Source organism: Chelonia mydas, chromosome 1 (assembly GCF_015237465.2).
Source record: "Chelonia mydas isolate rCheMyd1 chromosome 1, rCheMyd1.pri.v2, whole genome shotgun sequence".
Lineage (NCBI taxonomy): Eukaryota > Metazoa > Chordata > Testudines > Cheloniidae > Chelonia > Chelonia mydas.
Genome location: NC_057849.1, coordinates 113619497 through 113637995, shown reverse-complemented (window position 1 = coordinate 113637995; position 18499 = coordinate 113619497). Strand labels below are relative to the sequence as shown.

The 18499-nt window shown below is 39.9% G+C and overlaps 1 long non-coding RNA gene across 1 annotated transcript in view; it reads left to right on the top strand.

Annotated features, from left to right (window-relative positions):
* Nucleotides 1-18499, top strand: part of LOC122463902 — a 165525-nt gene that overhangs the window by 121567 nt on the left and 25459 nt on the right. Inside the window, exon 5 of the long non-coding RNA XR_006287635.1 lies at nucleotides 4355-4439. This is a non-coding gene — a long non-coding RNA (uncharacterized LOC122463902). The remainder of the gene's footprint in view (nucleotides 1-4354; nucleotides 4440-18499) is intronic.

The following is an 18499-nucleotide window of genomic DNA, read 5'->3' as shown; positions in this document are numbered from 1 at the left end:
TAGTCTTATTTAATTTATTTCTTTTAAAAAAAACAGTTATCTCTAAAGGTGATAGAAATCCCCCAGAGGATGTGTTTGTTAGCAAAGAAAATAAATTCTTGTGATTTACATTTTGCCTTCAAAAATGGTGGGTGAGTGAAAGTGTGCTGCTCTGCACTTCAAAGCAAAGGGAATGAAGAATTTTCAACAACAAAGACAAAAAAATGAAACAGACAAATCATTCTGCTGAGTACTTTTTAACCTAAAGTAGTGCATGTTAATGAAGCAACAACAGTCTGTATAATAAGGGTTGAAAAGATATTCTTTAAAGAGTGGAAGTAAAATAGTAAACTTTTGTAATTAAAGCCTCTTATTTCTAGCAATAGAAGAAGTTAGAACTTGATGTGCTCCCAGTGTAATCAGGAAAGTCAATGGAATTACACCAATAGACCTGGGGTAAATCAGAGAAGCATCAGTCCCTTAAAGCCTAGTAGTAAATAAGCTTCCTCCTGTATTATTCACATTTTAAGAAAGGAATACTGCGTAGTACTTTACATCTTGAAAGTGATACACCTATATTAATTTATCATTTTGCATATGTAATTTGAGACTCTAAGTGCATTTGTGTCTCCACAAATGGAAGACCTTGGTTGCGCCTCCAAATGTGAACAGTACATGATTTTTTGCTGTGCACTTGTTTTTGGAAGCGATTGCTTGCTTTACAAGCCTAAGGAAAAAGAATATAACATTTGTTTCAAATATCGAATGCAGCTATATCATTAGTGATGAATCATGATTACTCAAGAATATTTATTTTATATACATTTTATATTATTAAACACATTTCTCATGTATTTTCATGAAAGGTGGAATTCTTTAAGGCTGGGGATTTAAAAATAATGTGATTCTGAAAGGTCAGAATGATTACTTTCCTTTCATACATTGTTTTTTTTCAATTAAGACACCCCATTAGCTTTTAAAACTGCCCTGGTTTGGTTGATCAAGATTATACCCGTTACTCATGCTAGCCCAGATGTTGCCCATTCAAACAGACATCAGTCCATAAACCTTTCTAAACAAGTGCTTTCTCCATTCTGACTGCATAGCGGATTTGCTTGGGCGAGATGACATTTTCTTGAGAGACAGATGTGCATGCTGCAGCAGTACCATGGACACTCACAGCTTCCTTATAGAGCAGATGCTCTCTTGAGGATCTTATACCGTTTTCTTTGTGTTTGTAATAATAAAGAAAAAAATATCTTCCCCTTTATACTTGGGATGATTTTTAAAATTAGCAGTGATGAGGGCTATGACTTTCTAGCAAGGATTTAGAACGTCTCTGGGAACTGAAGGTATGCAGGTACCATGAATCTTTTAATAGCACATCACTTCAAACAACATAAAAGCATTTTATTGGACTTTCTCCCGTGAACTGGTAGCACAGAGCAAATGCAAGAGAGCTCAAGGGACAGATTTGAAAAAGGGATAATGGACACATAATTGGGGGATGGGGTTAGGTTTTACAAAATAAATAGCTTTTACAAATGTTATTTGCCTGCTTCCGAATTTTCACAGATAGTTGTAGAGATTATTTATTGGAAGCTTTTTACTTTCTTTTTAAATGTTTATATAAGCCTGTCCTTTAGAGAAACTGAATGGTGAACTCTACTGCCCATGTGTACTAATTTGAAATCTGGGCATTATCATTGCCATTAATTACTTTGAAATGTTAGAGAATGCAATCCATACACTAATATGGGGATGAGGTGAGGGAAGAAAATGACTCTCTTGGACATCTGTTTTATAAATCTGGCAGAATGGGTGTTTATTTTTACTGTATGACCAATGTATTGTCAGTGACATCATGCCATAATCCATTACAACATTTCTGATCTCAAATGGCTGCAACATAATTTCAGACAGCTGTTCCCTGCATGCAAAATAGACATTCATAGATTTCAGATTCATATATTTCTCACTGCTAGCTGATATCACTTCCAATAGCCAATCACAATTCAAACACATAATCTGCAGATAGGACCAGCCCTCTAGAGTTTGCATACTGATTGTGGGTGTTTAGATGAGACCAGAGGGTAGCATTTGGTTGGTGCCATTAGAGTCAAGAAAATGAAAAAGCAAAGGGACAGGTACTCTGATTCTGGTTGGATATTGCTTGTATTGATTAGAATTATGTGTAAGATATTCACCTGCAGGCCATTGTTCTGAATTTGAGCCAGTGTGGCAGTGGCTGAACGCCATTAGCCTCTCTCAGGTATTTCATGTTATGTGAAATCAGTGCATGGTCTCAGTACAGTTCCTTATCAGGGGTAGCCATGTTAGTCTGTAGCCACAAAAACAACAACGAGTCTGGTGGCACCTTAAAGACTAACAGATTTATTTGGGCATAAGCTTTCATGGGTAAAAACCCCACTTCTTTAGATGCATGGAGTGAAAATTACAGATGCAGGCATTATTATACTGACACATGAAGAGAAGGGAGTTACCTCACAAGTGGAGAACCAGTGTTGACAGGGCCAATTCAATCAGGGTGGATGTAGTTGGGAGTGGACTACATCCACCCTGATTGAATTTGCCCTGTCAACACTGATTCTCCACTTATGAGGTAACTCCCTTCTCTTCATGTGTCAGTATAATAATGCCTGCATCTGTAATTTTCACTCCATGCATCTGAAGAAGTGGGTTGTTTACCCACAAAATCTTATGCCCAAATAAATTGTTAGTCTTTAAGGTGCCACCAGACTCCTTGTTGCTTTATTACAGTTCCTTATGTCCACAAAAAAACAAAAACCCAGGACCCAAAAAATACCCAGCCTGGCCACCCTCAGAAATGGCATCTGTATGGCCTTAGCGCAAATCTCCAATGCTTGGCCTATCTTCTCTCCTGTAGTGCTAGTCACAGGTTGACAAAATCATTGGCAAGGAAGCATGGAGATGCTTTCGCTGCTGGTGCCTCTGCTGTACCTGCTCCGTGATTAAACATAGGACTTCACATTTTAGGCCCATCAAGTTGGTACCTTTTTATCATGAATGTTAGTAACTACATTTTCTTAAAAGAAAAGGTTTGCCTAAAAGATGAAGTAAAAACAGTTTGTCAAGGATACTCCCCGCCTAGAGAAGGACGTTTGATCCCTCCTGACTAGAGAATATATCTCTGGAGGTATATTCTAAACCTAAAAGGCTTTGCTGCACACAGTGATTAAACAGATCAAGTCTAACCATTTTAGAAACTATAGTATTATTATTCATCTGTAGGGATAGTGAATGTGCTATTAAAAAGACAACGTCAATATTTTTTTTTATTTCCCAGCAGGATTAGCTGCTCGGCTGGGGAAAAACTGTCCCTCTAAGAATTACAAGAGAAGCTGAACAGACATGTGCCAATCAGAAATCTGGAATTCAGAGCAGTGGGTATTTGGGGAGGCAGGTGAGGCCAGACTGAGATGCAGGTGGAAAGATCTGTAGATTAGGGAAACAAAGAGAATATCTAAGACTTACACAGAAGGGAAAGAAAGTGGTTAAAAGCAAGAAACTGTCTGGAAAAGGCAAAAAGTAGTGGAAAGAAACTATTAGAAAGGAAAAGTGAAGATATAGTAGCAGAACACTGGGAGGATCAAAAGACTTTTAGGGGGGTTATCATAAACAGGAAACTTGACTTCACAGTTGTAGATGGTGTTTTATTAGCAGTGTGTTAGGGCAGTGCCTTGTCTTCTCCTTGAGACCTGAGAGCACCTCACCAGGACAATCAGCCTTCTAATAGTGAGAATCTATAGATTGGAAATAAGCACAGAACCTTCTAATTTGACCCTACCTGGGGTGTTCATTTGCTTTGCCTTTCTTAGCCTAAAAGCAGACTTCATCAAAGAACATTCCTGCATTGCACCTGCTGAAGGATGAAAGTATTGAATCAAATGATACCAGGAAGAAACGTCCAGCACCACAGGTGGCTGCTGTTGAGAACTTAGTTGTAAATATATAGCTAGTAATTGATCCTAGAAGGTGCTGAGGTCTCCTGGGAGGCAATGAACACCCTTAAACACACTGGCTTCAGGGGGAGTTGAGAGTGCTCAAGACCTCACAGGAGTGTCCAGCAGGAGTCCCTAGGGAATAAGTCCTACTGAATGTTCTTTTCTCTCCTTACGGGTAACAATTTCTGTGCACGTGTCAGAGTCTTGTCTGATTCTGGTCTCTCCCTTTCGTTAGCAATTACCTGTTTGCCATGGGTAGTGGAAAAGCACATACATCCGTCAGACCACCAGCACCTCCTCTCTAATGCTGGGCCAAAAATAACATAAGCATTAACAAATATTCCTGTGAATAAAATCCATTGATTTGTTTTGTTTTTGCTTACTCACAGCCATCCGTGCAGGTCAGATTTTATTCATGAGAATGTACAGAAGAAAGCCAAAGCACAGCAACTACCAGCACAAATAAATATTCATGTGAGTATTTTCACTGGGACTGCTCCCCGGCCACTTTGAATGCTTTTCATAGTACGGCAAGGAAGGGAAGGAGTTAGGTTGTTGCAGTAGAGCAGGAAGAGAAAAGGTGCTTCAAGAGAGCTGTGGTAATCAGGAGGATGCAGTGTGCCTACCATCACCACCTGTAGGAGAAGTGACAGATGGGTTTCTAGTCTGTTGGCAATTTAAAGTTTGGCCAAGTGTGTGCATTGCAGCTAGGCAGTAAGGAGGTAGCACCTGAAGCTGCAGGCACCGTCTCTAAAGATGACATTTAAAGGTTGGTGCTGCACCATATTAAGCATCTAACTCCGGGCTCATGGCACGGAAGGCTACTCAAGCCTCCCCAAACAAGGACAAGTCCCAGAGCCATTTAGTTTCCCTTCTTGCATATACTGTTTAAGAGCTGCCATGTCACATTTTCCCTGCCACAGCAAGAGCAAGGGGAGATTGCATAAAGTAGTCCACCAACTCTCTCTCCATATGTTGAAGCCATAGACTCTTCCTCTATAGTCTACCATCCAAGTGGAGGCTGGTAGACCTTGACACACCAGCCCACTTGGTTGGGGATGTGATCACACATAGTGTCTTAGGCCTGAAGCAGCTGTCACGATGGGTGCATGTTACTGTGATGAGAGGATCAGATTAGATTAGATGCAACACCATGGGTAACATTTTTCAAAAGTGCCTCAATCACTTGGGCACTTTTGAAAATTAGGAGAATGTCACTCCTGATACATTCAAATCCTGTAGTTATGACCTGATCCTTGGCACTGCCCTAGCAAAAAAGTTTCCTGTTCAAGAACAGGGAGTCACATTAGTATTGAGCAACCCATGCATACTAGGCTGCTGGCACTTATTTTTTATTCTACAAAAAGTTCCAGGGAAAATGTTGTCTTATTTTGTTTAAATATATCTGTATGAAGAACTGAACGGATTGTGCAGACTGGTATAAAATGCAAGAAAACTAAAATAAACCAAAAGTGTACCAGCTGTGCCAGCATCTCTCAAAGCTGACACTATGCAGTAACACAGTACCGCTATTTACCCCTTTCATTCTATCTATTCTGTAAAAAATAACAAACCTGAGAGCTGCCGCGTCCTTGACTTTATTAGCACATTTATTTATTTATTTATTTATTTATTTATTTATTTTATTTTGCTTCCAGTTTTTAAGACTGTGAGCTGGCCACGTACTGCTTCACTTTCCAAGTACTGAGGCCTATCTATCAAAAGCTGACTCAAGTGGGTGGTGAAATACAGTAGGAGGTGGCTAGCTACACCGTTGTACTATTAAATTACTGTCTGGCCAAAGAGAGTAATCTCTTGTTTCAGCAGCAGGTACTATACTACCATAGACTGTAAAAACCTCAAGCACTCTGAAATAGGCTGTCATATGGCGTGCCATAAATTACATCAGTCAAATATTCCATCACTCATTCGCTCTGGAGTCTTAGTGTGGGCAGAATAGTCTGCTCAAGAGAAAGCAACAACCAACTTTCTGATTTCTTTTCAATTCACCTTCTTAGCCAGTTAACAGGGTGATGCTGGGAGAAGTTTTAGTTAACCATAAAATACAATTTTACATCTGCATATCTAAAAGTTTCAGCACCCAGAGATTGCTCCCCTAACAGCAGCAGCAGTTACCAGCAGTACTTGTGTTAAGAACTTTTAAAAGTGTAGTATCAGTGACTTTCTTTTCATCTTCGGGGAACAGAACATTTGACATTAAGTTAAAATCCTAAATAAAATATGAAAGCTGCCAACACAGTACAAAAGTCTTCCCCATGGAATATATGAAAAGTTACTCACAAGTTGCAAATGTCACTAATACAGTATGAAAATTGCAAACATGTATATGAAAGTCACTAATGTGACATGAAAGAACAAAAGTCTTCAAATTACATGAAAGTTGCTGATCCAATATGTTAGTCTTACTGTTCTAGTTACTTTCTATCTGCTCTTTTTAACAAATTCCATTTCAAACTAATCTATGATAAAAGTCTTATTATATTATCAATTTTCATGAAGTATCAGCAAACTCTGTTTCTGGTTGTACTGAATGAAGGGTGACCTCATTAGCAGATTTTGTAATAGCAGTGGTTTTTTCCTCCTTTTCCTTTTGTGAAAGAAGAAATAGATCCCATCAGTCTAGCCTAGCTTTGCTTCAATTAAGATACATACTAAGTTCTTAATTGTGCAATTGGAGGTGTGTGGATGGACCCCTGCGCCTCTGTGGAGCCCTATTGATTTCAGTAGGACCCCATGGGAGCCTAAAAATGGACCTGCATTGAACAGATTGCAGGATAGGTGCTTAAGAGCTATTTCAGATCTCCAGCTTCCCCCATCACCAGTCAGAAAAAGCTGCTAGTGGACACTAAGGAGAGACTGTGAGAAGAAATGATCTAGAATTCGAACACAGCTGGCTTTGGATTTTACAGGCACGTTATTTTTAAGTGCCTTTCTGAGAAGCTTTGTTTCCCCACCATTTTCTTTAGAAAGTCTCTGTTCTATGCAAGGTCCATTTTTAGGCTCATATGAGGCTCCATTGAAGTCAATGGGGCTCCACAGAGGCATGGGGGTCCATCCACACACCTCCAATTGCATAATTTGGTATGTATCTTAATCAAAGCAAAGCTAGGATAGACTGGTGAGATCTATTTCTTGGCACTTGCCACTTTTAGGGCTGGACTGGTTGACCCTGATGAAAAATGTTGACAGTATTGGACTCTGACTGAAGTCCTATATTTTTCTACAGAACAGATACAGTGTAGGCACTCAGATCAGGCACAGATATGGTGATTAGCCTGGTATAAGGTGGCAGACAGATAGACGGATGGATGGATGGATGATGAATATTAGCCCCAATGTGTGGGCCAAACTTAACCTGAAGGGACCACCTTTAGGTCTAAGAGTGTAGTTCAGCCTCCATTTCCCCATGCAATCCTTGGCTTCTTTGCTGAGGCTTCAACAAGGGTATGTGCTATGAGCTAAGTGAAAGGTTTATGCTGGGTGACAAAGAACTCTCCCAAGACTATTCAAAATAATGCATCAATTGACATTACATTTACAGCTTCATTAACAATATTCATGTAATTATGTTATCAATAATAATACACCACAATTAAACAATATATACACATGCATTATTTTCCCATTAGGTCCCCCTCGTTCACCAAGAACCCACAATTTGTTTCAGAGTAACAGCCGTGTTAGTCTGTATTCGCAAAAAGAAAAGGAGTACTTGTGGCACCTTAGAGACTAACCAATTTATTTGAGCATAAGCTTTCGTGAGCTACAGCTCACTTCATCGGATGCATACTGTGGAAACTGCAGAAGACATTATATACACAGAGACCATGAAACAATACTCCTCCCACCCCACTCTCCTGCTGGTAATAGCTTATCTAAAGTGATCACTCTCCTTACAATGTGTATGATAATCAAGTTGGGCCATTTCCAGCACAAATCCAGGTTTTCTCACCCTCCGCCCCCCCACACACAAACTCACTCTCCTGCTGGTAATAGACCATCCAAAGTGACCACTCTCTTTACAATGTGTATGATAATCAAGTTGGGCCATTTCCAGCACAAATCCAGGTTTTCTCAAACCCCCCCCTCCAAAAACCACACACACAAACCCACTTTCCTGCTGGTAATAGCTTATCCAAAGTGACCTCTCTCCTTACAATGTGTATGAAAATCAAGGTGGGCCATTTCCAGCACAAATCCAGGTTTTCTCACCCCCCCCCCAAAAAAACACACACACACAAACTCACTCTCCTGCTGGTAATAGCTTATCCAAAGTGACCACTCTCCCTACAATGTGCATGATAATCAAGGTGGGCCATTTCCAGCACAAATCCAGGTTTTCTCACCCCCCCCCCCACCCCCATACACACACAAACTCACTCTCCTGCTGGTAATAGCTCATCCAAAGTGACCACTCTCCCTACAATGTGTATGATAATCAAACTAGGGCATTGTTGTGATGCCCACCTAGCAGACTTCCCCACCCCACCCTAGTTATCGGCCAGTAGATTAAACATTTTGTACATTTAATAACTGCTTGGATTTACTCCTTAAAAATGAAGTTAGTATAACATTCTGAATAAAAAAAACTTTGAAGCTAATAATCAAAAGATTAGAGAAAGGATATCTTTTAATTAATTTCAAACCTTGGATTGAGTATTAAATAGAAACATGAAAGAAATATTTCAGTTGGGAAGGACTGGTAACTGAAGAGTCTCCCCTCTCTTGAGGATTACCATTTAATTTCAAACATTGATTTGAAATAAAAGATGGTACAATCCCCAAGGAAAGACGTTTTTCGGTTGTAAACATAGGAGTGATGTATAATAAATGAAATATATAACATTCTCCTTGAGGAGTTTTTTACTTTATTGTGCAATCATGCTAGGGGAATTATTTATACCCTTTAACTTGACTCTCAGACAAAACCTATCAGGTATATTTCTGTAATCAGTTTTTTTCCCCTTTATTTATATGGCTGTATTTCCATTTCTGAAAATTGTACTATGGCATCACGTTTAGGATTTTGCATCAGTCAATTTTTTTTTCTACCAACATTTATGAGAGCTTGTAAAGGGTGTTGTAGATTTGTTCTGGGTAATCATCTAAATGTTCAGATGCTTGTTCAAATCTGAACCCAACCTATGGAAGCCCTCATCCTGGCTCATCCCAAAACCCCACATGCATAATCTACCCTTTCTTTCCCCATGCAGCCATCTGACTGCTCTCCACTCCCATTACAATCCTCCCCATTGTGACTAAACAATAGGGGGGTCTACAGTAGCTTTTCCTACTAATTTGTTTTGTGTCTGTCTTAGAGCTGGGCGAAGAAAGCAAATAATTATTAACACTTGTGGGAAGTGTGTGCTCTTTCCTTTTGCATTTGCTTACCACAAATACCATAGTAAACAAGTTTACTGGCAGGCATATAGGATGAAAAAGCAAATTTTAAGTGAATAGCAAGCACATTTCAAATTTGAATTTGCTCCGGTGACCGGATTCTAAGAAACATGCTCATCCAGTTAGGGAATGGATAGAATATGAAACCTGTGTGTCCAATTAAAGCTTTGTATTTGCTTCGGCAAGTCTTACCCTTACTGACTGCTTGTAAGTTATGATCATGAAGGGAGACGCAGTCCCTGAGAGAGCCTGGGCACAGCCCCCTGAGACTTTGCAAATCAAGATTGGGCGGTTGATGGGGAGCCAGTGCGCTCTCCAGAGTACTAAGGAAGTGTGCTCAGATTGACTTGTGTTGCATAGCAGGCAGACGGGTGCTGCATGTTCACTTAGGTATCACAAAGGTCAGTGTCTTAGAAATACCTGCAATAGATAGCATCGATTAGATCTCTTGCAGAAATCCTATTTTGGAAATTATGCGTACCCATAGGTCCCTATTTCTGTACAGTGACAATCCTGGTCATCCCACTCATGCGCTCACACCTCTATTTCCGCAGCCCTAGCTACTTTAATCAAAGCCATACTTTAATCAAAATCAAACCCAAAGTGGACTCTGGGTTTGAGGCTCACGTCTGGGTCTCCCATGTTGCTCTAGCAGAGCCTGAGAATGGTGAAAAGGTCTGCGATGCATTACTATAAGGGGCCATACTGTGAGCTGGTCACGATTAGCACTAAAGTTTTGGGGTGATAATCAATTTTAAACAACAGTCATTAGCTTTCGTAATACAAGTGGGGGCACACAAAGATGGCACAGAAAGTTAACGGGGGAGAATTTCATGATGGATATTCCAGATCTTTCATGCTCTACACTAGCGTGTTAGGGGACGTAATGTAATCAACATGCTATAGTACTGAGTGTTGCTGCGAGTGTTGTACACCACTCCCTGCTAGAGTTCTGGCAGGATCTACCAGCCTCAGAGGCAAGGGCTACACGTACTCCAAGAACTAGGCTCTAAAGACTGTATCCCTCAGCTGGCACCGGTAACATTCACAGATTCTGAGGATGTAGCAGAGCATTATTTCACTAGGGCTACCAGAACCAAACAGTGAAAATACCCTAGCAAATACTCTTTCTTTTACCAGCTACAAGAAAAGTTCCTAACCCTGCTCTTTGGGCAATCCAGTACAGGGGCATAAAGGTAACAGAGCCCTCTTGGGGGCCCTGCCATCACACTTGCAGTTTTTCCTGTTTGCAGGCCACTGTGCTATATCTTCCTGCTGTAACTTCTGCTGGCCCCCTCCCTGTCTAGCTCTCAACTTTCAGTCCCAGATCTCAGGTTCCCTGCTGCCCAGCCTTCCCTCCCAGGCTGCTGCCTCTGTCCAGCCTGTTGTTCCAGCTCACACACAGCATTTGGCTCTCTCCTGAGCCTGGCCCCTGCTGACCTCAGGATGTTACTTCCTTTTCTTGAGGGCCAGAGATTATTGAGTCTTCTGTTGGCTGGATGCTGAAGTGGGTGACATAATACCTTGCCCGGGCTAGATCCTTTCCTTCCATCCACGGTGCAAGAAAAGCTACTTGGTAGATCTGTTTTGGGACTGGAATTTCCGTTTTGCAGGAAACTCCACAATCTCTAGGGTTTTCGTTCCAAATCGGAATGGAATGCTGAATTTCAAAGTTTCCCACAAAACGAAGTTTTGGGGGGGGGAAAAAATCAAACCATTCTGTTTTGATTTCAACTTCTTAAAGACAAAATCTAACATAAAGTAAAAATAATTTTGAAATGAAAAGTCATTTTGAAATGAAAAATCAAAATGTTCTTTTACAAAAATGTTAAAACAGAGCACTTTGGCATCATCGAAATGCTTCATGTTGGGGGTTTTTTTTTCAAAATAAAATTTTGTCAAAATCAACACGTTCCTGCAGAAAGTTTCTATTTCAATGAAACATCATTTTCTGACTGAAGAAAAAACTGTTGGAAAAATTTTGACCCAGTGTAATAATCAATAATCATCCAGTAGCTATAATGCAATAATAGTACTGGCCTCATTCCTGTAGGATGAGTATCACTAATAATAACTTACACTTATATAGTACTTTTCATCAGAGGGTTTGTCTACACAGTGCGTTAGTCTGCACTGGTGGGATGTAAATTCTAGTCCTCACCGGTGTGTGGTGCACTAACGGGCCTGGGTGGACTCTGCTGATGCACACTAAAAGTTCTCCAGTGCACATAACATAGTCTCAGTACTACATTACCATGCACTAGAGAACTTTTAGTGCATGCTAGCAGGGTCCACACAGGCTGTAGGCTAGAATTTTCACTTCACTGGTGCAAACTTACTCATGATATAGACAAGCCCAGAATATTTCAAAACATTTTGTAAATATGAATTAGATCGAAAATACACCTGTGAGATAGGTAAGGATTGTTGTTCCCATTTTACCGATGTATAAACTAAGTCCTGGAGAAAGGGCTTGATCCACCTCCCATTAACTTGAAAGTTGAAGGCACTTCGCACCTCACATGATCAGGACTTCAGTGAATAGAACAGGTGACATGAGGAACAGAATTGAAAACTCCTGACTCCAGTCCAGTGCTCCAGCCAGTAGACACAAGTTCTGTTGAGGTCTAGAAGGCCGGGAGCAAAGGTCTCTCCAACTGGCTCTGCTGCTGGAAAAAAACAGTGGAACTCATGTAGCAGGCCCTTGATGCTGAAAAGACCAGTCAGAGTAGGGACTTAAAAGTGTCAGCTTCCTGTACCCCCCACTAGAGTTGTAGAGTTGGCTGACATGTCGGCTGATGCAGCTGCAACAAAAAGATAAAAAGAAGGAGGGACCAGGGCACCCAGATGATGTAATGATTCAGCACATTTCTTGATCAACCTCAGCCTCCAGTCTGGGACTTCAAGCTACTCTCCCGTAGGAAACCCCCGGAAGAGGGCAGCAACGGTTCTGCTGTCTGCCCTCCCCCTAGAGGTGAATCTCCCCTCCCCCTTCCAATGGGCACAGATTCCTTTGTGGGTGCTGCAAGTAAAATAGTAATATGTACCTGCCTATGCCCTGAGGGCTAAACCTAGCCAAGAGGTCTTTCTCATTTACTTGTTAATCATTATATGAGAGTTCTTTCCAAAGGCAGCTAGATTTACTGCTCTGTAGATTCTGTTTCAGACACAGACTGCTCTAGTACAGTAAACATCGAAGTATAACTTTCAAAACTTTCAAACTTGGGCACCTAAGTTAGTGCACACGGTTCTCTTTTTAGCAATCTGATCAACACCCAGAAGCCCACTAACAGTGTATGGACGCTTAGTTTTACAAAACAGTCCCTGTATGTTCTTTGCTTTCTATGCTAGGCTCCAATCTTATTTGAGAAAGAAGTTTTAAATAGGAAAACATCTGAATAGGGATCTTTTTCTCTAATACCTTTTAATTATTTGTTCTTTTATTTAAGAAGGGTTTTGACCTAAAACATTCTTAAACTTGTGTCAGGTAAACCACATATATGTGATAAAAAAGATAGGCAGTATGGCCACAGTAAAATAAAGTACTTTAAATAGCGGTATCTTGATAGGTCATAATGCCATATTCTTATAATTAAAAAAAAAAATTCTTAAAGAAAACCTTAACAGCGTAACATTAACAATCCTGGATCTGCCTATTGTAGAATATATAATCAAAAATATTTACTTCCTGGATGATTATGAGGATGATTTTAATTATGAACGTCAAAGAAAAGCTAAAAAGTTTAAAAATCAATCACATCGGGGGAAAAAAGTTGAACTGGTTCCAAAAGCTTCCGGGTTGATGTGATGAGCTTTAAGCCTCTCACCAAGTGTGTGGCACCATGCAGAAATCTGCCAAAACAACCCAGTTTGGTGCTCATTGTATCCTAATTAATACTATAATGAGTTTCCTTAGATAGCCAAATCCTTAATCAGCCCTATCAAAACTATGTCTGCTCAGAGAAAGACTCATGTTAATTCTGCTTAATTCCTGACAGTGGTTAAGCACCATTAATACTCCATAATTTCATTGTATGTTATTGTAATCATATCAGCATATATCTCAGCAGCTACAGAAAACTCAATAGGCTGTTCATGAATTATCAGTCATGTGACTCTGTTTCGCTAAGAGACTATCTTCCATCTCAGCCAGACCTCCTTTGCCCTCCCCACAGTCAGTAGCCTAAGCAGGTATTAATAAAGATCTCCTTTTTAAAATTGCACTGCTCAAAATGGTCTTTAAGGGACCCAGCAGTAATCTCAAGATCCCTATATTTTAGCAGGAAGGCAGGACAGAGGAATTAATAAGAGCCTTTTCTGTGTAAACTGCTCCCTGCTCTAAGGCTATATCCTGGTGTCAGGGCGCTAAGAGAATTTTAAATGCACAGGATGGATTGTTTGTGTTGCAAAAGCGAAACAGGGGGCAAAGGCTAAGAGACTTGAGAAAATTGAAAGACTGCCAGGGATGCTGGGATGCAAATAGCAACAAAACAGGGATAAATGCTCCTGCTCACATATGCAGGAGTCCTGCAGAAAAAAAAAAAAAGGTTATTAATTTTCACCAGGCTGTATCTTACAGCTGGTAGCTCAGCATCAGTTTTTGGTGTAATGAAAATGGTCTGAGCAGAAGATAAATGGTTCATAAAGTGGACCATTTAGATGCAATCGAGGCTCAATCTGGCCAGTGACTAATCACGTCCCCCCAGTAAAGCTGAATTCCACTAACAGACTTTTTTTTTTCCCCCTGCTGTACCAGTGAATTGTAGTCAGGTCTAAGTTCAAGGCAGGCAGAGAATTATCTTGATTTATTAGAGCACTGCCTGGCCGTGCCACTCGCGCTGCTGTGGCTTTGTGGGCTTCTGCCCTGTTGCTGTCGGAGTGTAATTTTTACTGGTCCCCTGTGACTAGTGCACAGCATCATTTTCAGCGGCTAGAAAAACGGGCTCCTTTTGCACCTGTAATTTTTCTTCTTTTGCAGCTGAAGGTATATAATATGTCTCTAAAGTGCGTAATAAGTTTCTGAAAAACGTGTTTTTAAAAGCAATGGATTCCAATGGTTTATAAGCCTGAGCAAGGCCACATAAGGAAATGCACCAGATTGCAAAGGTATGCTTGGTTGAAAAGGCAGCCATTCCCCCCACCCCCACTTCCATTTAGTGAATTCAGCCTTCCAGTCCAGGGTGTAATTTCAGGCATTTTTCTGTACAGTAGCTATTCTCATAATGAACTCTGATCAAATAAAAATGTTGTTTATATTGAGACTTTACAAGTCCTGATTAAATATAAAATAGAGTAAAATCTCTCATAATGACATTTAATTGTGAGAAAGAAAAGATTCCAATATAAGAGCGTTCAGCTGCATTTGTTCAATGTTCCTTTGCATAATGCCATTTATAGATAGTTCAATTATGACATTATTATGAGCAGCATATGAGTAACTAACTGGTTTGTCATATTTTTAGACCTATGGAGAAAGGACTTGGGTAGGAGCTACATCCTTTCTGGTGGGAGTTTTTTCACAAAAGGCACATTATTTCTGCTGAGATTTGCAATGCCAATTTCTTTAATTATGCCTGATGTTTCACCCATGATCCTGTAAGCATCTTCATAAGAACTGGGAGTGGGGAGGAGTAAACCCCAGTTTACCTCCTTGAGAGAAAAGAATAAACTGACTGAATAATTTAAATATAGCAGCTAATATATTTTCTTCCAAGTCAGTTTGTTCTGAGCACTCAAAGAAGACAGGCTGTTTTTTCTTTTCCTCTGAAGGATCTGACAGATATGATAGGTAAACTATCAGGGCTAGGCAGGCAAAAACGCTACTATAAACCCTAGTGACAATACGTCTTCTATAGAAAGAGTTCAGCTCCTCAGCTGGAGTTTAATATTTTTCTAGCTGTGTGGTTAGTTTTCTGAAGTGTAAGGAGGAAGCTGTGCATATCTGATCTGAGCTTGTGGATTAATTATTTCAAGATCAACCTCTCTGTGCTGCCCTTTCCCCATTTAGCATCCAGTAAGGGGATCCTTTGCTTATTCTGTTTTTAAGAATTTGTTACTTTGAACAGTGATGGAAACTATAAGGCATAGCGTAAGCAAGAAGCACGCTGTCAGGTCATGACCGTGTAGATGTATATGAGCTGACTTGATTTTTTTCTTCCCCCACTTAAAACAACTCCACATGTTCAGCGCCAGCACTCTCAGGCTGTTGGTGGCACGGCGCTGGGACAAAGCAGGGAAGTGCCGTGTGAGCTCATTTCACCATTGCCATTGTGGTGCAAATCGTTCTCCAGCCAATACCAGTTTAATCTGGCGTCATTGTGGGTTTCAATTCAGAATGATGTAGTACTGCCTGAAGACTTCAAAAACAATTAAGTGAAATGACTCTAGCTTTTTTTCCCTTGGGAGAATCCTCTAAACACATTTTAGAACTCCGTCCAACATACAGTTTTCACTTCCGCTCTCCACACCATCAGGGTCTCTGCATTGTACTACCTATCCCTCTGGGCAAAGGAAGGACAGGAATGGTTCCCCTTCAAAGCCAATCAAGAGTACTTCTAAAACATCCAGGGGAGGCAGTAGAGAGAGGTGAAATCATACCTCTTCTTAAGGGCTGAATGAACAGCCCCTCCCACACTCTCAGATTCTACTAAGCCAAGATCATTCCATTTACAGTTTTGTAGCTGTTTTAGAACAGATGCTCCTGGTTTTTTTTTATTTGGGGCTTTCTTTTTATGACACAGAACCCCAGTAACACACTTACCAACATGGAAAAGGCTTTTGGGAACAAATTTGCACTCATGAAGGATAGGAGATTGATACCACTTGGACATTGAATTGTCCTTCAAATAAGCAACAACATGGGCGTCACTAAAGTAAGCCTCCCAATATTGACCTGTCAATCTGCCTCAGCTCTCTTCTGAACAGGCTACCTCTTGCAGTGATCGGCTAATTAATTTGTTTTCAAAATATTCAGTCCTGCTCAACAGGATATTTGCCAGATAGTGAAAATTGTGGTACCGTTTTTGTGACTAAGGTGCCTGCCTGCTCATTTCACCCAGGCCATTAGATGGTAATTTTCAATCACTATCAGAAAGAAGCCAAAAATGAGCCTCAAATTCAAACCCTTTTTAGTCTTGAGATGGGGAAGGGATCTAAACCCCTACAATTTGGTTCTGGGTTGGAGGTTGTGTTACAATTCCTGTTGAGATGTAGCCAAAATCACACCATCACACCTGATTTTTATCACATTGCACAAGATTTTCGGTCCAAAATCTTACAAGATTTCAATAACATTGAACCCAGAATCTAGCTCTTTTGAGCTTAGAGCCCAAACAGCAAACTGTAGACTAAACCTAATCTTGATCAGGATGTGAACATGGCCTCCTCGGGCCATGTCTAATCATTCAGTAACAAACTGGGCAGTATTTGAACTGGAAGCAAGAACAGTCCCCTAGATGTGAAAGAATCTACATCACTTTGATAACGCCCTGAGCCTACATCAGACATGACTCACCAGAATTTTCTTTTATCTTTTTTGTCTATTTCTTTTGCTTCTGTGGAATAGTTGGGGGGTGAGGGGATAAAGGGTTGGTTTTTTTCCAGTTTCAGAAATAATTCGTATTTCTGAAATAGCTAATTGCTAAAAGAAAGTTCCATTTTCAGTGGTCACATTCCTATTTAATATAATTTTATCCCTATTTAATACAATTTTAAAGCAGAAAATAAAAACAAATGTAAGTAAGGAGAATCTATTCCAGTCATTTTTGTTTATTAATAGCCAAATACTTTTTCATCTAAAAAAAAACCCCCCACTGTATAACACCTTGATTGCATTGCTACTTTATATTTACTTGCATAAATAAAACTGCAGTTTTACTGCTGGAAAGGCAGCTATTTTAAAGATGGCAAAATGTCAGCTCCTAGATGGTTGGTTTCATTTAACAGGGCTTCACATGAATTTATGAACTGTTGTGTAACATCTTCTGCTTGCCATGAATGGCAGACTTTAGGCAGAAACCCAATGGATGTTTAGCCAATATATAATAAACGTAGTATTTACATGGTCTGTGGACCCTATTAGGAATCAAGAACGGTTGCTTTCTAAATTTACTGCTCTTTAGTGCCTTTCCACAATATCCTAAATAAAGTGTTCCTTGCTCAGAGAAAGCTACTGGAGTATAAAGAAAAGGAGTACTTGTGGCACCTTAGAGACTAACAAATTTATTTGAGCATCAGCTTTCGTGAGCTACAGCTCACTTTAGTATGTGTGTCCTTCATTTTAAAATATCTTTAACAAAACTTTTGACGGTTAGCTTATTTTCTTCTGATGCTAGGGTGACGATGTAGTTTAAGACATTGTTCCCTGACTTTAAAGGTGCCTTGCAGTTTTTAAGAATATTTCAGCAGCTAAAGAAATTCTGCTGCAGACACAGTGTATCAGTTCATTTCTTAAGCAATAAATGGCAAGCAGGGTGGTGCTGAATAAGCATGCTTATATAGAATTTCTCTTTGAAAAGCCCACTAGTTAGGCCCTATAACACTTCAGTTGATATTTCTACAGTGCAAACACGATAGTGAAAATTAAGTTGCCCCAGCAAATTCAGTTTAGGAGAAATTTGTTATGAATAAAACGTTGCTGCTGGCCTTAGAACATTGAATTTATCCACCAAATAATATCTTAGAAATACCACTTCAGAAGAAATCAGCTCTAAATAATTGATAAATTTGGTTTGTTTAGAAACCTTTTGACCCCTGTAATAGAAAGTAAAAACACATTTCAGTTATTAAAGTCACATATATTCCCTCTGGTAGGGGAAGCTTTTAATTTTAAGCTGGGCTCTGTTGGGGCCATTTGATAAAGCTTGGAAAAACCTTTTCAACTGCTGCTGGTGGATTTGGGTCAGCTTCCCTCGGGAAAATGGCAAAAGATAAATTTGTAGCTTTTCATAACATAAGAAAACTTCAGAGATTTTAAACATCAAGACCTATTGGAACTGAAAGACAGACTTTTCTCTTTTGTCTCCACTCTCCCCCTGCCTTCTTCTCCTCTCCAAAAGAACTTTAAATTCTCTTCTTGTTGTAATTTATTTATATATATGGGGCTATAATGTTTT